The sequence below is a fragment of the Pleurodeles waltl genome, chromosome 12 (assembly GCF_031143425.1).
Source record: "Pleurodeles waltl isolate 20211129_DDA chromosome 12, aPleWal1.hap1.20221129, whole genome shotgun sequence".
In the NCBI taxonomy this organism is placed as follows: Eukaryota; Metazoa; Chordata; class Amphibia; order Caudata; family Salamandridae; genus Pleurodeles; species Pleurodeles waltl.
In genome coordinates this window covers 479,077,833-479,099,674 of record NC_090451.1, presented here as the reverse complement: position 1 = coordinate 479,099,674, position 21,842 = coordinate 479,077,833, and positions in this window count along the sequence as shown.

The window sequence follows — 21,842 nt, the reverse complement described above, 5'->3', positions numbered from 1 at the left end:
GAATGGTTCCTGAAGCTCCTTGCTGCTTGAAATTGGGCAAACCCGCAACGTTGTTGATCCCAGTCTCATGGAAGGTTGTGGGACTGCTCGCAGAGCCACTTCCAAAGATTGTCATCATGATCCAGGTTGTCTGGTAAGTCCCCAAAGTGGAAGAATTCTAAGAAGTCCAAACAGGTTTTGACTTCCCGCACCAGTCCAAGACATCGGACCTGGAACTGGAGAAGGACTGCCGGCACTATAGGTGCTACGCAGTGGAGTTTGTGCCAGGGTCTGCACCGTCCAGAGTTTTTCAGAACTGGAGCTACCCCTCCAAACTGAAGGAGTTTCATGAGGCTATGCACTTCATATTTGGGTGTCCCAAGCACTCTGGAGCACCTTTTGTCCTCAGAGGTGCAGGTGGCCCCTACTGGTTCTTTGCCAGCTGGTCTGCCTTCGATGCCAGTTAGGCCCTTTGGATCTGGTGCTGAATCAGGAAAGGAGCTGCCTGTGAGACCCCAACCTTCCATTTTGCCTGCTCCAGCGCCACTGACAGGCTGTATCATCATACCTGACTCTGACATGGAGCCACATGGGTAGCGTCTGACACAGACTCTGACACGGACCTCCCTTCTGAGCCGTAGAAAGTGTCTTTTTTCCTTTGTAAGGCCTGAAGAGAATGAAGCTAGGATGGGTCAGAAGACCCTTATGGTTAACACCATCTTTTTGATGACAGAGGACAACTGGTATGAGGAACTGGTGGGTGCCAGTGGTTTGGACACCACAGCAGCCATGGTAGGTCTCTAGGCCTGGCAACCTGAGCGCCCCCCCACACCTGCTCTGGCCCCTTAAGTTTGTGGAGGGAAGCCCAAGACAGCCACCTCCATTGTGTGAGCCTCAGCATCTTCCCTGTGTCCTAATATAGCCCAGTGTTCAAGGATTGCAATAAGACCTAGGTAAGGAGCCCACAGATTGTTCTAGGTAAATAGTATTATTTGTTCAAAAGTGTTTATTTCAGCTACCTGTGCCTGTTTTACTGTGGACTCTCTGTGTTTCAGGCACCTTGGCCTTTTTAAAGTGGTGATTTTTTAAATTTAGTTTTTGCCGTAATTGTGTGAATTACCATGCTAGTTTGTGGCATATGACTTCATAACCCCCCCACGTCCCCTCTTTTTCTAAGGAAAAAGGCTACATACATCTTGCAGAGTGTGTTTTAGGAGAGTGCTTTAATCTGTTTCTGTGATTTAAATTGTGTTTAGAAACTGTCTGCTTCCTCTTTTTGTTTTGCCTTAAAAAAAAGCCACATTTCTGAGCGCGCGACCAGCAGTATTCCAGTGTTTTTTTTTAAACAATCGCTCCCTTATCTGGAAAGTAGACTCTGCTAGCTTGGAAGTGTGGATTCAGCCTGTCTTCTGAATAGAGCAGCATCTGCCTCCTCCCTGGCTACAGGGACTGGACTTCAGTTAACTTGCTCCTTATATAAGTTCCTATTGGTTGTTGCATATGTTGTTGTGATAGGTTGTTGGGAGCTGGTCTTTCCTTGGTTGCTGGCTCCAGGGCTGTGGCTATGATTGGTGGATAGGGCGGAGATTCTGATTGGCTGGTAGTTCTAGGGCTATGAATGGTGGCTAGGGCTGAGATTCTGATTGGCTGTTGGTTCTAGGGCTGTGATTGGTGGATAGGGCAGAGATTCTGATTGGTTGTTGGTTCTAGGGCTGTGATTGGTGGATAGGGCTGAAAATCTGATTGGTTGCTGATTCTAGGGCTGGGGCTGTGATTGGTGGCCAGGATTAGGGGTATGATTGGTGATTAGGGCTGGGTCTCCCATTAGTTGTTTGAATCAGGGTTAGAAATTGGATTGATTAGGGTTAGGACCAGGTTCCTATTGGCCGGTAGGGCTATTTAAGCCTAGGACTCAGGGCGTCTCAGCCCAGACGTCGAGGCAAAGGGCGGAGAAGACAAGGACAGTTGCCTGTTTGGGCCTGTTTGGGACAGGTAGGGACTAGGGACAGAAATGCTGCCCAATTCACTTTTGACCAGGGTTGATTTCAGTCCCTACACATCCATTAACATGCAAACACATTATCTGCAAAGACATCCAACTCATGCATCACAAACTGACCGCAGACAGATTGCAATGTCCCATCACCCAACACAATACCCATTATACAACACATATACACATATCCTCCGCAACTACAACAGTCAAACACCTGCATTCTCACAACAAACACTGCTCTGTCCACTCCCACTAACACAACCTGCCATCACCCACACAGCACAAAACCACACGATACATTTCTCTCAGTCTCAGCCTTCCAGATACACACTATCCTCTGTTTGATCCACACAGACCACCTTTCATCATAACAATGCCAAAACCCAGCCTTCCAACACACCATCTACAAACACCCTTCCCCTCCCTTCACCAAATACACACAACCATACAATCCCCACACTTCACTCCACCACACATATTACCTCTTCCAATCATCACAATTAACACCCATCGCCTCTTACACACCTCGCACATTCATCTCCAAAACACATCAACACCCCATCTAACACTCTAATTCCACTCACTAGCACTATCACACATACAAATCCCTCACCAAAAACAACATCAATATCCCCTCTCACTATTCCACAAAAACAATACAGACCACACACATCAGCACATCAAATCAACACAAACTTTTATTACACTTATCGTCACGCCCACTCCCACCCTCAGGACTACACAAAGAATACAAGTCCCGTCCTATCTTTACCCCTACTTTCTCACTCTTCACAAACACCTACCACAAGCACCCCAACCCAGCAACTTTCTCACTCTTCACAAACAACTACCACAAGCACCCCACCCCAGCAACTTTCATTTACTCGCCTCTCCTCCATTGCACAATTTAGAGCCTTACATTACAATCCACATGTTCCTCCACCACCCCTAACCCATACTCCATCCACACTAAACAGACACAAACAAAATAAACAACATGCCACTCTGAACAACCTTGCATCCCCTTATCTATTACATAATAAGACTACCCTACAGAAAATAGTACACTCTTCATGTCTCTCTCTGCCAACAAGTCCACCACCCACAAACACAGACCCAACAAAATGCCTCTTTAATCTGCTGGAAGAGGAACACTATATTGAAAAGCAAGACTATGGTGAGCCTCACACAGTTATCACAACTAACAACACTCCTGCTTCAAGCTCATATTATACAACTTACCCTTCTCCTAATCAAAACAACACTACCACTAACACACCTTTTCTAAACTGCCAGCTCATAAATGCTCGATCACTCTCAAAAAACAAGCACCACATCCACAACCTGCTCACAGACACACAACCTGACTTACTATTCATAAGGGAATCCTGGTTGGGAGATGACATGGCCCCAGTGTTGCACAAAGCCCTTCCCCCGGGCTATCAAACCATCACACAAAACTGTATAGGCAAGAGAGGAGGTGGACTAGCTATTATATTCAAACAGGCAATAAAACTCCTACTCCAACTTGCTCCTGTAACTTTCTCCTCCTTTACAGACCTCCACCTAACAACTCCACATTCCCAGATGCTTTTCTAGATACAATCTCAAACCTTATTACACTATTCTCCAACCTATGCATTCTTGGGGGTCTAAACATTTGGTTTGACAAACCCAATATGCCCCATCCAAAAGCTATCTCCACTGGCATAGTCGCATTGAACCTACATCAGATTGTACACAATCCCACACATATCGCTGGACACATCCTAGATATCATTTTTGCTAAGCCTGAACTAGTTACCGTTCATAGCATCACGCCAATCACTTGGTCAGACCACCATTTGATAACTTTCCGACATAAAACTCCACAAATCAACACACCCCACAACTACTTACATACATGCACCTATCAACCATGGAGCAAACTCAATTTTGATGACTTAGAAACACAACTAACCGGCAACACAGATCTAGATACAAGTAATTCTGTGCCAAAACTTTATATGTGGCTACAGGAAGCTTTTGATATCCTAATACCACTCAGAAAAACTAAACACAACAAAAGAAAACCAACACCTTGGAGAAACACAGAACTAAAAGAGATAAAGCAACAAATCAGAAAGTTGCAGCAGACCTGGCTCAAAACAAACAACAGTCAAGACAAACTGCAGCTACACAAATAAAAATACATATACAAATCATCAATCAAAAAAGCTAAAAAAAGGTACTACTCAGACAGAATTCAAAATGCTAAATCTACAACCAAGGAATTTTATAAAATTCACAATGAATTTCAAAAACCTACATGCATGGAAGGAAGTCATCCCAATACTCAAGATTTCACAAACAAATTGGCAACTCACTATACAACCAAGGCAGATACATTGGACTCCTATTTAAAACAGAAGAAAACCATCAGCACCAACCCCTTTCCTAAAATACCCTCTAAGAATAAACCAAGCCAGCCTCTACAGTCCTTCCAACAAATATCCCAAGGTGAATTTATGGATTTGGTCAAAGCAAGCAAGCCCTTCTGACCCTTGCCCACCACAAATCTTCAAGAACATTCTTCTATCTACTTCTGCTGCCACACCTGTAAGAATTATCAACAACTCTTTAACTACAGGAACTTTTCCTGTAGACCTGAAATAGGCATACATACGACCATTATTAAAGAAAACATACCTAGACGCCAACAACTCCAGACCTATCACAAACGGACCTTTCCTGGGCAAATTGATAGAAAGAGCAGCATTCGCACAGATGTCACAATTCATTGAAGACAATTCTATATTTTCAGACTTCCAAACTGGATTCCGCCCAGGAAGAGGCACTAAATTGGCACTCATAGCAATCTGGGATGATCTTAAAAACACAGTCGACCACAATAGAGTTGCTGCACTACTTCTCTTGGACCTCTCAGCTGCCTTTGATACAGTTGACCATGACACCCTAATTCAAAGACTCCACGAAGCCGGCATACAAGGGACTGCTCTCGACTGGATTACTTCCTATCTTCAAAAAAGATCTAATATCATCTACTCGCCCCCCTTCTCGTCCAAACCCTATCTCACAAAAGCAGGGGTCCCCCAACAATCAATCATCTCACATTTGCTTTTCAACATCTACATGATATCATTACCAGAACTGATCAATGATTTCCATCTCACATGCTACAACTATGCAGATGACACACAAATACTACTTAAATTAGAATGTCCCAAAAATCTTCAGTTGCCTCAGAGCCGTTGATCAGTGGATGACCTGGAGCCATCTCAAACTAAATACCTCCAAAACAGAAATACTCATATGTGGTGACTAGAAAAGTTATGACCCTCTGTGCGTCTGGCCTGACGATCTCGGACCGCCTCCTCAATTATCCAAGGAAGTTAAAAACCTTGGAATCACCATGGATTCCAAGTTAACTATGAACGCACAAGTGGACAAATTAGCACGAACAATCTTCATCATCTTGAAGACTCTATGACGCATCTTCCCCCACCTCGGATTTCCACACAAGGTGCAAGCTACTATCTTGCTTGTACTATCCAAACTGGATTATGCCAATGGCCTCTTCCATGGATCATCTCTATCTATTATGAAAAAACTACAACGTATTCAGAACTCCGTAGCCAGGCTTCTATTACATGTAAAGCCGCAAGCCCACATCTCCCCTGCCTTGAGAGCACTACACTGGTTACCCGTTGCCAGAAGATGCACTTTCAAGCTGCTTTGTATCACCCACAAAGCTATACATGGAACAGGACCGCTTTTTATCAGAAACAAAATAACCAAATACATCCAACAGAGAAACCTCCGCTCAAGATTGGCACCCCACCTTAGAACACCACCATACAAGAAAAAGACTATAGGTGGTACACCCTTCTCCATTCAAGCAGCCAAAATATGGAATTCATTACCCCCAACTATAAGAGCCACAGATAACATTCTTGTCTTCAGAAAACTACTCAAGAGTTGGCACTATCCTTCATAACCACCATATTCAAACAACTATGGACTGCATATGCCTATGTTGATAAATATTTGTTCTGATTATGTGTCTATTTCTAGTTATGTATAGTTCTTTAGAAAATATATATCGCTACTATGTCATAACAATAAAATACACACACACTCTTTAAACCTGTTTGACTAAGAATATTTACCCATGGTTCTAATTATGTATTGTATGTACATATATGTGTGCATATGTGTGTGTATTCGTGTGTGTATGTGTGTATATATATATATATATATATATATATAAATATATATATATATATATATATATATATATATATATGTATATATATATATATATGTCTGTATGTGTGTATGTTGTTCTGTGCTTGGCATGTTCGTGGGTCATTGCATGGAACATGGGTGGGTTGTTATACTAGATATTTATGAATCTCTGCTCTCATCTTATCACACTTATCTACCCATCATCATATGTCATGTCTCTATCAATCTATCCTCCATTCCCACTCTGACTCATCCCAAATCCATTCTACTACTTTAATCTCCTAAATAACTCTGCCTAAGCTCTTCCCTCCACTTCCACATCTAACTCACCAAATCTCAACCTACTACCATGACCTCTCAAACAACCCTACTAAATTCGCCCTCATTTATCTCACCCTACTATGATCTCCCTAACCCTTCCACAGACTCTTCCCTCCTCCATCCCCCTTTACTCATCCCAAGCCTTTGGGATGAGTAAATGTGGGATATACTCCCAATTAACACTTCTGGATTTCTTTCCTTCCCCACCCCTCCATTACTCCAGTCAATCTAACTAACAAACTCTCATATCCGCGGCTCAACTTAACTCATAATAATACTAAAACTGTACTCATATTTCCCAATACTAATCCATCACTAATTCTTGTTGGGTTCCGAAGTAGCGTGCTACTTGCCGAAAAGTGCTTTGACGCCTTGTCAGGGGTAGTAAGCGCTATATAAATACTATTACAATACAATACAATCTACCAAAGCTACAGAGGAGGGGTGCCTCAGTCCCATTGGTGGTGTGCAGGGCAGCTGAGATCTTGGACCTTGAGTTGCCCACCATGCCAGTCAAGACAAATGTATTGGCAGAGGTGCTTCAGCCAGGAGCCACTCATTCTGAACCTTTACTCCCATTCATTAAAGCCCCTACAGATGTCTTCCTTGAAGGATTGGTCCAAGCCCTGCACAGACCTCCTGTGCACAGGACAACTGCTTTCCACCTGCTCCTGTGGAACCCATTTTTTTCACCCAGCTCCTCACCCCAGAGATCCTGGTGGTCCAATCCTCCAGTTCCAGGATCAATCCCGGCACATTTCCTACCACTTCACTGGACAGGAAATCCAAAAGACCAAATATCTTTGATGAGAGGATTTTCTCCTCTGCCAGTCTAGTTCTGCAGTCGGTGAACATCATGTGCTTTTTGGAATGATACCAATTCACTGTGTGGAATTCGATTGTGCAAGTGCTGCCTATGGTCTCAGAGGAGGCCCAAGCCTTACTTTCCCAAAACGTGGCTTACAGGTGAAAGCAGCAAGGTTTACCATCAGATGCATATTTGACCTGACCAACTCACTTGGCAGAGTGATTTTAATGTCAGAACTACCAAATTCATCTTTTCCCACCCAGCCACCAAGGCAAACAGGCATCCCAGCCTTTTTTGTGGCCATGAGTGCAGTTCCCACAGATCACATGGGACCACCAGCCAGAGTCTGGATCAGTCCAGCAGCTTCCTGGCAGCCACCAAATCCCTTTAGTTTGCACTTATACCAGCATGGGAACCCAGTGGGGGCAGGATGTAACATTGCCTGCTTCACTGGAAGTCTTAACATCAGACAGCTAGATTTTGCAGATCATCCAGAGGGGCTACTCCATCTCCTTTCTGGAATCCCTTCCACCCATTCCACCCACTTAAGACTAGCTGAGTGAGGACTATCGCTCCTTGTTTCATCAGGAAATGTTGGCTCTTTTGGCCAAGGGAGCCATCAAGAGTGTGCCAACATCAGAAGTAGGTTTGTGTTTGCTATTCCTGCTACATTTCGGTGCCCAAAAAGGGCCTTTGTCCTATTCTAGAACTAAGCATTCTCAAATTCTTCCTGAAAAAGGAGAAGTTCTAGGTGCTCACCTTAACTCAGGTCCTGTCTGCCCTGGCAGCTTCCTGGCAGCCACCAAATCCCTTTAGTTTGCACTTATACCAGCATGGGAACCCAGTGGGGGCAGGATGTAACATTGCCTGCTTCACTGGAAGTCTTAACATCAGACAGCTAGATTTTGCAGATCATCCAGAGGGGCTACTCCATCTCCTTTCTGGAATCCCTTCCACCCATTCCACCCACTTAAGACTAGCTGAGTGAGGACTATCGCTCCTTGTTTCATCAGGAAATGTTGGCTCTTTTGGCCAAGGGAGCCATCAAGAGTGTGCCAACATCAGAAGTAGGTTTGTGTTTGCTATTCCTGCTACATTTCGGTGCCCAAAAAGGGCCTTTGTCCTATTCTAGAACTAAGCATTCTCAAATTCTTCCTGAAAAAGGAGAAGTTCTAGGTGCTCACCTTAACTCAGGTCCTGTCTGCCCTGGACCCTAGAGACTGGATGGTTGCATTGGACTGCAGGATGTATATTTCCATTCCTCTTTCAATCTCCTAGTTTTTGTTAACCCTCTCCTCCTTTCCTCAACCATAGTATCTCTAACTTTCTCACAACTTCATTTATTCTTCTCTCTTCTTAGCATTACTCCTTTGTTTTTACTTCTACCTTATTCCTTTCCTTCCCCTGCTCACTTCTCATATCTGCTACATTGCTCTAATCACCTTTGTAGTGTTGTGTGAGTAGTAATGACAGGACCCTTTTGGTTCCTGATGTGACATAAGTGTTCAGGTGTTGTGAATAGATTTCATGTTTAGAATGCTGAGTTTGTGCTTGCACACAGAGGAGTAAAAATGTGTAGGACCAAGCTCCATGTATGACACATTCAATAAAGAGTACCAAAGCTGGGGAGGATGTTACAACTGGCAATGAGATAGAGGATGAGTATCCCGGAAAAACAACAGTGCTCTCCCAGAGAGTTTTCCGCTGCCCAGCAAACTGCTTGTGCATGCCACATGCAAATCGGTTGAAGTGAAGAGAGGTGTTTGGTGTATGTGGAGTCAAAGTGCCACTCCAGCCCGTGCAAAACGTCCCAAGAAGATCAAGGCCTTACAGAGAAATCTATGTAATATTGGCCAGGAACCTGCTAGTATGAGAATAAAAGAGGCACCACACCACAAGGCAACACAGAGCTAAAGGATATACTTAATGATAATGCTAAAGGCAACTATCACCAGGTACAGAGAAGCGCCAGAGGCAGTGATAGTTGAATGTTAATAAGCACAAAAAGCAGTGAGAGCCCAATACAAAGAAACATTAAAGGCAGTGAAAATCAGGGACATGACGTACAATGCAAAAGGGCAAGAAGGGTGGAGAATCCATGTAATAAACAAAGCCAAAACTCACTGTTAAAGAAGGAGGCAGTGGCTCACAAACAGTGGGCACAAGGATCCTGAGGCCAGCACGTCACAGGGCCTGGCTGAAGGTAAGAATAGAACAGGTCCTGTTGAACAGCAGATGATGCTGGAGAGAACCCCAATATAAATGTAAGTAAGATACACAAATGGTTATACTGCTGCTTTCGTCTTAAAAGCACCACTTCTATTCAAAACTGCCAAAAAGCAAAATATTGGTGAAAAATGTACTGCCTGGGTAGTGATTTTTGATTATTTCATTAATGCACTGGAAGAAACAGATATAAAAAAGATTATCAAATATCTATAGAATCTTGAAGGGGATGGAGTAAAAGAAGTAATAAAGAAAATACCACATGCTGATGAAGTCTCCTACATCAGATCAAAGAAGCGGTGAATGTGAAATTCAAACCAATGCTGAATATTGATTTTGAAAGATATATTTTCAGTCAGGAAAGACAAAGAGCTGGTGAAACAATTGACAAATTTGTTGAGAAACTTGATGCGCTCATCAAACATTGTAAGTTCAATGAATTCAATGATCAAGAAGCCATATGCTTTAAAGCCAAAGACTGTTGTTTGTCAGATTCCTTCAGATGATGAATGCTGAGAGAAACACCTGGGGCCTGATTTAGAACTCGGTGGGTGGGTTACTCTGTCACAACGGTGATGGATATCCTGTAAGCTGAAATCTAAATCCCATAGGACTTAACAAGTATGGAAAGGCTGAGGGGAAGAGAACCATTTTGTAATGGTTTGCAAGGTGACGGAAAAACTAAGTACGTCACGCTGAGAATACAAAATGGACACCAGAACGTTCCAGTAGCTATATTCGATGTGTACTCACAAGGCCAAGCAGCAATATCAGCTGAGACATATCAGCACTAAATAAAGTCCATCATCATGTAAATCTTTATTAATGAGTTCTTCAATTTCGGTGTCAAGTGATAGTGAAGAAGATGGATGTGCGATGTCAATGTTTACTTCAGAGAAAATGCGCACCTGTCGGTCTGGCTCCCTGTGAAGAAAAATATGAGTCAAAGAAAAGTCAACAAGAAAAAATCAGAAAAGTCAGTCAATACTGTCCAGAATTCACACTGAAGACAAACGGCTGTTCCAAAACTTTCATTATGGACAGTGGTGGGTCGATAAACATTATGCCTGAGAAGAAATACAATGAACTGCCTCCATTGCCCCATCTCACTCCATCAAAACTAAAGTGTATGCATGGGCTGATCTGACATCATTAAACAGTCAAGGTTTATTTGTAGCAACCCTGATACATAAAAAGACAAAGGTACAAGAACCTATTCATAAACTTCACAGTAATGCGTCAGGTGCCTGTTAACTCAGTTTCAACACTGCTGCTGAAATGGGACTGATGGTGGTGAACTACAACATGAATGCTCATCACAAAATAGTAAGTCTGTTCCCTTTGTTGTTTCATGGATTAGGAAAACAGAAAACCAAGAAAGTGCAACTTCATATCAATGATGATGTTTGTCCTGTTGCTCAAAGGCATAGACGAATTGCATTTCATTTACAAGAAGTGGTTGAGAAAGAGTTTGAACCTTACTAAAGCATGATATCATTGCGCGACCTATAGGTCCAACTCCGTGGGTTTTGCCTAAAGTGGTAGTACCTAAAAAGAACAGTGAAGAAGATGTACGCACTTGTGTTAACATGTGTCAAGCCAACAAGGCAATTGAAAGAGAATAACATCCCAGTCCGCACATTGCCGACATGATCACACAGTTAAATGGTGCCAAAGTCTTATTTCGCCTTGATCTGAACAAAGGATATCATCAGTTGGAACTTGAAGAAAATTGCAGTTACATTACTAACTTTTCTACTCACTTTGGTTTGTTCAGATATAAAAGATTGAGTTTTAGTGTGTCATCAGCCACAGAACTGTTTTAAGATGTCATTTAATGTATAAAACAACCTGTCACTAATCCTTTCAATTACAGTGATGACATATTGGTGTTTGGGGCCACATGAAAGAAACATCATAAAGCTCTAGCACAAGTTTGTCAACTAATTGCTGATTCAAGTTTAACCTTGAATGCAGAAAAGTGTGAGTTCCATAAAACACCACTCAATTTCTTTGGCCACATCTTTTTGGAAGGGTGTATGATGCCTGATTCAGCTAAAGTACAAGCCTTGACAGCTACTAAAACCCCACAAGATGATGCTGTGTTACGTCCATTCCTTGGCAAGGCATGTTACTGTTCTGGGAACATACATGACTTTGCCACCATAAGTGCTCCTATAAGAGAATTAATATAAAAGAATGTTCCATTTTACTGGTCACATGAATGTGCGTAAAGCTTTGAGAAAATCAACCATGCATTTGAGAATGCTAAAATGGCCTCCCTTGATCTAAAGCTGCAAATGGAGGTTGTTGCTGATGCATGCCCAGTTGGGTTTGGCGGGATCCTTGCCAAACACAATGGATACCCAGATGCCCAAAGATAAAGTGTGGCCTATGCAAGCAGAAGTTGGTCACAAACTGAACGAGCCTACTCACAACCTGAAAAGAGAGTTTCAAGATGCCTCCCAGAATTGAACATTGGGATTTGTGCCTACAGGAATATGACTACCCTATTCTGCATTGACCAGGGAAGTTCAAGAATTATCACACTACAGAGTCTGCGACAACAAGTAATTAAAGTGGCCCATGAAGGACATCGTGGAATTGTTGCTACCAAATGAGCTCGTCAAGACAGAGTTTGGTTTCCTCATCTTCATGAGAGAGTTGAGAAAGTATTGAAACTCTGTCTTTTGTGCAGATGCTTATCTCCCAAAGTCACTCAATGCCCCTTGAATATGTTAGACATGCCAAAACATGTAGTGGAGAGGGTTGTTGTGGACTTCTTCAGTCTTCTTTACAATGGACATCACCTGATGGTGATTATTGACAAGCATTCTCATTTCCACTTGACGAAGATCTTTTGTTAATTACTCAAGAGAAAGTCATTGAAAGGTTACATGGAATCTTTGCATTTTGGGGTGTTTCCTCACTCAATTTTGAAATTTGACAATGGTCCACTTTTCAACAGTTGAGAATTCAATGACTTTCTCACACAAGGCAAAGTGAACCATCAGAAAATAACACCTCCTTGGTCACAAGCAAATGGCAATATTGAATGCTTTAGGAGCACCTTGAAAAAGACTGTACAACATGCAAAATTAGTGAGGCTTAGTTTGAAGTCAGCTCTCCATGCTGCTCCTCAAGCATACAGATCGACTCCTCATTCAAAGACAGGTGGAAGTCCTACCACACTGATGTTTGGAAGAGCCATGCTGACAAGTAACCACAATGGACCAACAGAAGATCTATCACTGATGGTGAACTTCATCTGAAAGACTTAGGTCATAAACAAAAGATGAAAGTGTATGCTGACAATGTAGAGGTGTCAGGAACATTACTTTTTGTGAGGGAGATCGAGTGTTGGTGCGACAAAAGAGAAAGTGTAAATCTGATGCTCCCTTGATGCTGTTTCATTTGAAGTCTTAACTTGTAAGGGGAACATGTTGACTGCTCACTGTCCTGGGAAGTCCATCATGTGAGGCTCTTCACAATTCAGACCCCTCCCTCGTCCTTCACCAGTTCTTAATGTCCTAGCTGAGACTGGTTTAAGTGAGAATGCAGAGGAATCCCTGACTGCATCTGTCCCCACATCACCTGTGTCAGCCGTGAAAACTACTTGTCTCTCTTCCCAGCTTCAAAGGTCATGATCAGGTTTTTGGTAAAAGCGCCACAGAGACTCATAGAAGAGTTGTAATATATGTTTATATGTCTGTAAAAAAGTGTAGTTTCTGTTTAACAAGGGGGAGATGTAGTGTTATGTGAGTAGTAATGACGGGACCCTTTTTGTTTCTGAATGACTCCATAGAACTGTGACGTGAGTGTTTGGGTGTGGCTTCAGTTTTAGAGTGTTGAGCTTGCCCTTACACGTAGAAGAATAAAGACCTGTAAGACCAAGCTCTGGTGTGTGGCATGCCCATTTAAAATACCCAGGCTGGGGAGGATGCTACAGCCTTCTCTTCTTTCCTCAGTCCCTATGTTTTGTATTCATCTCAGCACCATCCCTTCTAGCTCTTGCTCACAGTTGCCCTTTCTCCCCTAGTCCAAGGATACCTTTGTTCTCTCTTGCTCCTTTTGCATCCTTCCTCACCTCCCTTTCTCTTCTTTCTTCCTCTTTTCTTCCCCTTTACTTCTTACTCTCCTCTAAACCATTAAAAACAGAGGCAATTAGCAATACATACTGGTGCTCGGGTAAGAAAGGGTGGAACTGATGACAATGTAGTTAGACTGTGTGACGAGGCTGGACACTGGATGGCCCTTATTCGCAATGGAGGAATTGTACTGGAAAAAATGCAAGGGTATATCTGGAGACAACATAAAATTGGTGAGTAAATAATGATAATGGCTAGAGAAGTGACAGTGATACCAACAAAAAATGGCAGTAGGAACAAGTTTTGAACTGTGACTAGAATCAAATGGACATTCCTCTGCAGTTCAGTAGCTTTTAAAATCCGTAAACCATCAACTCTACATTGAACATCATGTGTGAGTTAAAATGCAGAAATGATTGAGGCAAAGAATGGACTGCAGCAACTGCTGTGTCAATAGATTGACGAGATACTACCTTTTTTGTCTGTAATTTTATTGTTTGAGGACTTAGAACTGTGTATGGTTCCTAAAGCCTGTTCTTTGAGTGAACAGATGTTATCTGAGCATCTCAGGAATGGCCTTTGCTTGCACCTGTCAAGCAAGCTGATATCTAATGGGGCGGTATTTGCTTTTGCCTACAATGGTACTTTATAGACTCCCCATTCTTGTCTTGCAATGCACATGGATCCTCAATTAACTGGCCACTACCAGGGCTGGACTGGGAACCTAAAGCCGACCTGTCAAATTTTGTCAGAACAGACCCTTTAGAATGCAGAGCAAGTGAGCCTGACCAATACAATAGTACTTGGCCCCCTCCCCAAGATAAATTGGCAAGAAATGGCAAAAGTGGTGCCTTCCACAACACATTTTTCATTATAGATTCAATTGCACTAGTATAGCAAACAATTATCATACAGTGCACCAGGATACAGCAATCTTTATTGGGGATCTTCAATTATTTCCGCACCATAACTCTCTAACAATGCCTCTCATTTTACCATAGCCCTTCTCTCACATGCATTTCGTTTGTTTTACTTCACCTCTCTTAAAAGTGTAGGTTGTTGGAGCACTTAAATCACACACATACAGAGACTATGAATCATAAGTGTTTAAATGGGTGTATAGAAAATGTTACATAAGAAAAAAGGGACTGCAAGGTGTAGGATTCACGTGTCATCCAGGCATTTTTTAAGAGTGCTTGTTCTGGGGAAACATAAACTCTTGGGACAACATAAGCTCAGGATTCAGAATGTAACACAGTGGTTAGGTTTGACTTTACTAATAACAATGTATTTATACTCAAAGAAACCCATTTTAACAAAATTAGGATAATCACAGACTGGGAACAACATAACATCCTAATCTAAACCATGCAGTTTGTGTGCAGCTCTTTGACAGCAGTTCATAGCTCACTGTGCTAGATTATGATTGTAACTTATGTACTGCACAGTAATGAAAGGATCTCTGTGTCAAAAGCAGTATCCCACCGAGTTATGCACATAAAATATTGTTCTGTGATCTGCATAGAACACACTCTTTGCAGCAGGCATCTTAACTCTCTGCGCTACCTTATGTGAGTCAAAAACTGCCACTAGACAAAACTCCGATCTCTCTCCACATTGACCACCAGAGTTATCTTTGCACTTTTATTGTTGCCTGAAAGCTTTTGGATATACAAGGATCTCTGCAGTGCTGTTAAACTGCTGCATTGCTACAAAAGCGGCTCTCCAGTAACAAAAGCGGACCCTGCCCTTCCAGCCTCATGGGGAAACGCCCGATAACTGGCAGGGTCAGTCTGGCCTTGCCTCCTACCTACAACTGTAATCTTGATAAGTATTTAAAGGGGCAGCAACAAGACTCATTAGTAGTTTACATTAAGCAGGGTAAAGTCTGAACTTAACAATTATGCTGTATTGTAATGGGACTGTGCCTTCACTTTTGTACATGATTTCTGCTGCAATAGTGTGTAAACATCTTAGCAGAATTGTTATACTTTTAATTGCCTACTGTATGCATTTGTCTGCAATGCTGTGATATCAGTACATACCTTAATATGGGTAATAAGCTATGCTTGAAAGCACGGGTTTTAGGCAGCATGCATGACTCCACATTTTAAAATCCATAACACACCAATGAATGGATGAGCAAGCCAGTTGGTTCGCCTGTGCAGTCCCCATATTGCAACAGGGGGCATACTTGCCATCATACTATGATGACTAAAAAGAGGTAGCATAGTCCAGGTTTCACAACAATTGCCACTGTGGTGTCAGGACGAGGAGTAATAAACTAGGTGTGGGCACCATATTTCCTTGGCATGATTTGTTTCATTATGACAAAAATCATTCTCAGTCTCCAGAAGTGTTTTCTTAGTATAGAGTAGCACTTTGTTAATGTCTGCTAATTATGAGTAGATAAAAATAGATAAAGCACTAATGTTTGTTTTTTAACAATTGGCAAAAGGGTATTATCAGTTCTCTTCAGCAAACACATTGCCCAACTGTGCTGGCCTAACACAGCGATCCACACTGTTCTAGTAGATTTTTATGTACGAAGTCTAGGTTCCATAATTGTACATATAATGCTCCTTTCCTTTTTCTTTTCAGCCAAGGTAACAAACAGCCATGGACTCCCCTTAGCCTGAATTGTCTGTGTGTTCAGGTCTGCCAGGGCAATTTGTGTGCCTTTTGACTTTACTTTCTGTTTTCACTGTGTTCTATTGGGGTCGTGATTGGAATTCAAAAGGGGGCATAAGGCTGAAGGAGTAGCCCTGGGTCCTACTTTGGACCGCCTCCTGCGAAAACACCATACGAGGCCACACTGGGAAGGAAACCCTGTGTATATTGAAAGGGAAATCTGGGTTCTTCAGACAGGAGGGGCCCTTAATAGCCTGTCAGTGCTGAAGAGCATGGAAAAGGGTGTAGCTTGTGAACAGGGTGCCGAGTATACAGGTAGGATATTTGTGCATGCTTGTGCAATTGATGCCATTACCTGGGAAGTATCACAATCAGATAAAGATACCTTCATTATGCATTTACATGCATACAAATGCATGCTAAAACTTAACCTGAATGGACGAAAGAGGGAGACAAACCAGGCATCCCATAATTGAAGCAGCCAGCTGATTGACTTAAGTAAGGATCTCATTGTAGGCAAAAAACTAAGGTGTGTGAATCCTCGAAGTCCTGTTTTTTCTTACTCTCATGCAGGGATGGCTTCACACATATTCAGAAATGATTTCTTTACTGTTTTTATTGACATATCAAAACATAAAATCTCATAGTAAAAAAAAAATCACAATTTAAAAAGACAAAAATTAAAAATCTCTGTGCAAATAATGTGCTAAATCATTCGGGAACTCCTCTTGTATGTGATACAAACAGCTTTACTACTGCAGTAATAACAGGCCACAAAAACCGAAATGCTCAGTACTACTCATATCGAAACTGAGGGCGAGATAAATACTTAAATAATAAGCATAAGCTGTAAACAATTCAATCTTAAAATTTGTTACAATTAAAACCTTATAAAAAGAAAACTCCCTTCCTGCCTAAGGCTGGGCTGATGCCCATGTACGAAACTTCGCAAATATAACATTGTGTAAACATTAGCAATGGTAAAATAATAAGTTTCGGTTTCAAGCTTTTGAGGCTGAACAAGTTTGTAATACTAACAACTTTGGACTGTGGTGGAACTAACAGCTTTAAACTGCAGTGATGGAAGCCACAAAATCAAAGTGCACAGTGCTGTACATGTAAAAAATGGGGGCCATATAAATACCCAAATAGTTGTCATAGGCTGTAATGGGTACATTCTTAAAATTTGTTTCAAGTGAAACCATATAAAAAAACATTCTTACCTGGGGCTGGGCTGATGACCATGTGCAAAACTTTGCAGATATATCATTATAAAAACATTGATGAAGGTACAGTAATAAATTAAAAATAAAAAATCTAGATTTTGAGACTGGGCCAATACCCTTGTGCAAAACAATGCAAATATAAACTCTTTTCTTGAACAATCCCACCTAAGTTCTGTGAGAACCCTGGACCATTGCAGTAAAAGATTCTTATTATGAGACATCCCCTCATAGTGCTATGAGGGTCTATGGGGGGATGGACCAGGCAGTCAAGAGATATTTAGAAACTGCACTTACTACCATTGCATTGTAGATGTATCATTTCTACAAATTCGATAGGCGTCCACACGGTCATGGAGAAGCAAAGTTTTAAAAAGTGGGATAATCCATTTTTCCCTAGGGATCCTAGATAAAGGACAGAAAAAAAGAAAATGTTTGGTTGTTTCCACACATGATGACTGGCACAGTTTGCATTTGCTACCTTCAGAGCTGTTTGACGACCATCGGGCAGTGAAAGCATTAACAGGAAGAATACCATATCTGAACTGGAGAAAAAGGGAGCAAGCATAGGCCGGTATAGAAAGGTAAAAAAAAATTCAGCACGTGGCTCCTGTTTGACAAGCAACAATTCTGATGTTAGTCAACCCAACCCGTTCCTATGGGAAATCTGATCATTTACCTTCCCCTAATATCTCTGCTTAACAAGCGTGGCAGCATTGATTGGGATTGAATCAGGGTTCCCCCAAAACTGGGGGAAACCCAGTTTGACCCAAACAGATTTCATTTCCTGCAGCCAACTAAACTTATCCAAACAGCTTGAGTTCCCTACTAAGTCTTTGACTACCTCCCGGAAAGGTTCCAGTTTCTCTGTCTTCCAGAGTCAGATCCAATATAAAAGGTGCTTCAGGCGGCATGATCTTCCCTGTTGTTCAACCCAAGATCCAGTCTTAGGGGAACTAATGAAGTACACTTCCCCTGCCTAGCTAGTGTCCGATGAAGTTGTTTTCTTTGACTTGTAGGATGTTCTGCTATCTATTAAAGTCCCCTACAGGGCCGCTCCCTAACCTGGGCCTTATACATTTCTACAATGGGGTTTAATGGGGGACTAACTACAGCTTTAGCTTTGCGGCCCAAGACCCCCCTATGACATATAATATGGGCACTTTTACTAACATGTGCATTCCATCTACCCGAATCCATCAATCTAACCCCCAAATAGTCGATCTCATTGACTCTTTCTAAAATGATAGAATTCATTGTTATACTAGTATTCACATTCTTCTTTCCCTGGCAACAAATCATCAATTTCGTTTTTGCGACATTGACCCTTAAGGTCAAAGTCTTTGCAAAACAGGCAGAATTGGTTGACTAAGTTTTGTTCCCATAGGTGATTTTGCCATAATAATGGTGTCATCCTCATAAAGCAACCCCGGGATTTTCCGACCAGCCAACCATGATGAGTCATTCATGCAACTATTTAGATACTTAATGCAATTGTTTAGAGAAAGAAGGTGGGGGCAAGAACATAGCCTTGCCACACTCCCCTCTCAGTGATAACTGGGTCTGTCAGTTCGCCATCCCTACCACATCTGGGCCATAAGTACAAACACATTTTCCCATAGACACAGAATGGGTAAAACCCTTTGGTACATCTGGCCCCTGATTCAGGCAAAAGTACCTTCATGGAGTCGCACAATTGAGTTCAAGAGTCGACTTGGAACTCCAATTTTGCCCAATGTGTGCCACAGCTTATGTCTGGGAACCAGATCAAAGGCTGCACAGAGATCGATGAAGGCAAAATATAGGTTTCTTCCACCGATATCCACCATCTTCCATCTGATTGCCAGAAACCTCATCACTTGATCAATTGTACTAACTGCAGGCCTAAATCTTGCCTGTAAACTTGAGATGGCCCCACTCCAGTGCTTAATTTGTGTTGGAGTTTTCCGGTGCTTAGCACCAGCACTTATTGAATAGGGCCAGGACTATTGAATTATTTTCCCCTGTGTGATTTGCCCAGTAATTATTATTAAAAATACATGTACTACTATCTACCTGTTCTGTCCTCCTTGGGTTCGGAATCGGATGCATGTCTGCCTGGTGTTATGCCTCAAAGGATGGCACAACCAGGTCCAGGCATGATGACTGCATCACGTTAGTGATGTCAGTACTAGGTCATGCCTGTCCTTCAAGGAGCATGCCACTCCCATTGGTTAATTACGGTGGTAGAGGGCGGGACAGACTGATGGGTACCTTGAGCTGGGCTGGGGTCGAGGCAAGTTGGCCCAGCCTTGGTCCTGAAAAGTTCAGGTCTGTGCATCCCAGGAGGACAAACTTAATACAAGTATGTGACGTCGAAACAATTAAAAAGTGCGTAGCTTACTGTTTTAACAGTTTGCATGCACTGAACTGAATTCAGCTGCAGGTCTCAATGATTCATTTTGACTTTTGCATGCTGATGCTCGTGGCTGGGGCCCATCAACAGACAAGTGGGGATGGGAGTCCTTGTCAGACCTCGCCTCGATGATGTGTAATAATACCGCCAGCACACAGCCATAATTGCTGTGCTGGGCAGCATGTGCTGCGTGAGCCTGGTGGCATCATGCAGGGAGTAACTCACTGGGTAGCCTGCAGGCCTGTAGAAGATTAGCGCACAAGTCATTCTGCGCAGGACAGTGACCAGCCAACATCACGTCATGCGTGCACACTGTGCATGCTGCGTGGCCTTGAGGGTGGGGCACAGAGTGGGGCAGGGCGGGTGTGAGAGACTATTGTGTGATGCACAGTGTAAACCGCACGTGCCCTAGGAGAGGCTATAGGAGTAGGACCATACTTTGCCAGCAGTCTGACCCTGCCAGTGCCACCGAAGCAGTAGGTCAGTGGACCAGTTCTACTACTGGTCGCCATAATATTATCAATAATGTCTTGTTCTCTGCGTTGGGGCCAGGTCACAGCTGCGGTATTCAGGGGTGGAGGGTCTCAGAATCCCCCTGCTAAGTGCTTCCCTGAATCTGCCCGCCCCAGCCTTTCCTATGAAACAGATCTACCAAGTTTATTAGCTCCCTTCATGCTTCCCCCTTTCTTCCTAATACTCACTTGTTTGGCTCCTTTACTGGCCTCTCTGCCGGCAAACCTGCTTGCCCACTCCCGAAACTGTCTAAAATACCCAATTTATCTTTTGGTAGGAGGGTCTCTGAAGATTTGTTGACGTTCATGCAGCTAATAATTTGTTTGCAGCTTTAGTGTATGTGCCTACCAAGGTATGATTTAAAAGGGGGCATCGTACACCCTCTTCATTCATACCCAAAGTTTACTGTCAAATTCACGAGCACCTTAGCAGTGAAACCGCTGAAGAATCGTCCTACAAATGATATAGCATGAGCTAAGCAATGTCCTTGAAGAAGAACATAAGGGATCGGCAGTCAGTGCTTCCAAGCAGTGGTAAATATCCTTTCACGTATTAGTTGATTTTCATATATACTGTATATTTGATGCAGATATTTTTCTGAGTCCGTTTAATGGCTATTTACTCATCTAGGTCAGCAAAAATTTCCCAATGGAACTACCTTACTATTCTGACTAACATTGCCAAAACTGGTAGAACAGTTCACCTGCTCTGATAAGTCGAGATTTCTATATAATAATTGTATGCAGACCCCCATCTGTGAACCTGGATTAGAAGCTATCACATTGGTGCATCATAACACGTATATGTCCTAATAGCTAGGGCCACTGGAATAATTTGAGTCTGCGGCAAAAACATTTTCTACATAGTTATGGATTTACTGCACTTGCCACATACCGGAGTATCTATTGAATAATTTAAAGATTTCAACAAAAAGTAACTTTTTGTTTCTAGTTCATATCTAAAATTACTTACAAAAATGCCACACCAGTTGCTGCGCAGCTACAGACCCCTTTGTAAAGGTTAACACGGCACTTGATGATTGCTATAATCATTGGTTAAACTGATACTAATGAGGTGAAACTTTTGCTGTTTTATGTTTTAAACTTACAATGTAGCAGCATATTATTGCCACAGAAATGTGCCACGTGGTGCCACATAATTTGCCTTTTCTAGCCGCATAATTAAGTCAACCATACAGCATAATTTAGGCCTCCACTGCTGCATAATTCCAGTGACCTTGCGCGCAGCTTATATCATTCGCCTAGGTGTCCAGTATCAGCCAATGGATTGCCTAGTTTCTTAGGAGGACATTCCCTTCTGGTTATCATTCTCTATCAATAGAAACTTTGTATGTATGGTTAGAAAATTCATCATTTGTAGTGGAAGTTGCAGTGCTATATTATTTCCTTTCCTA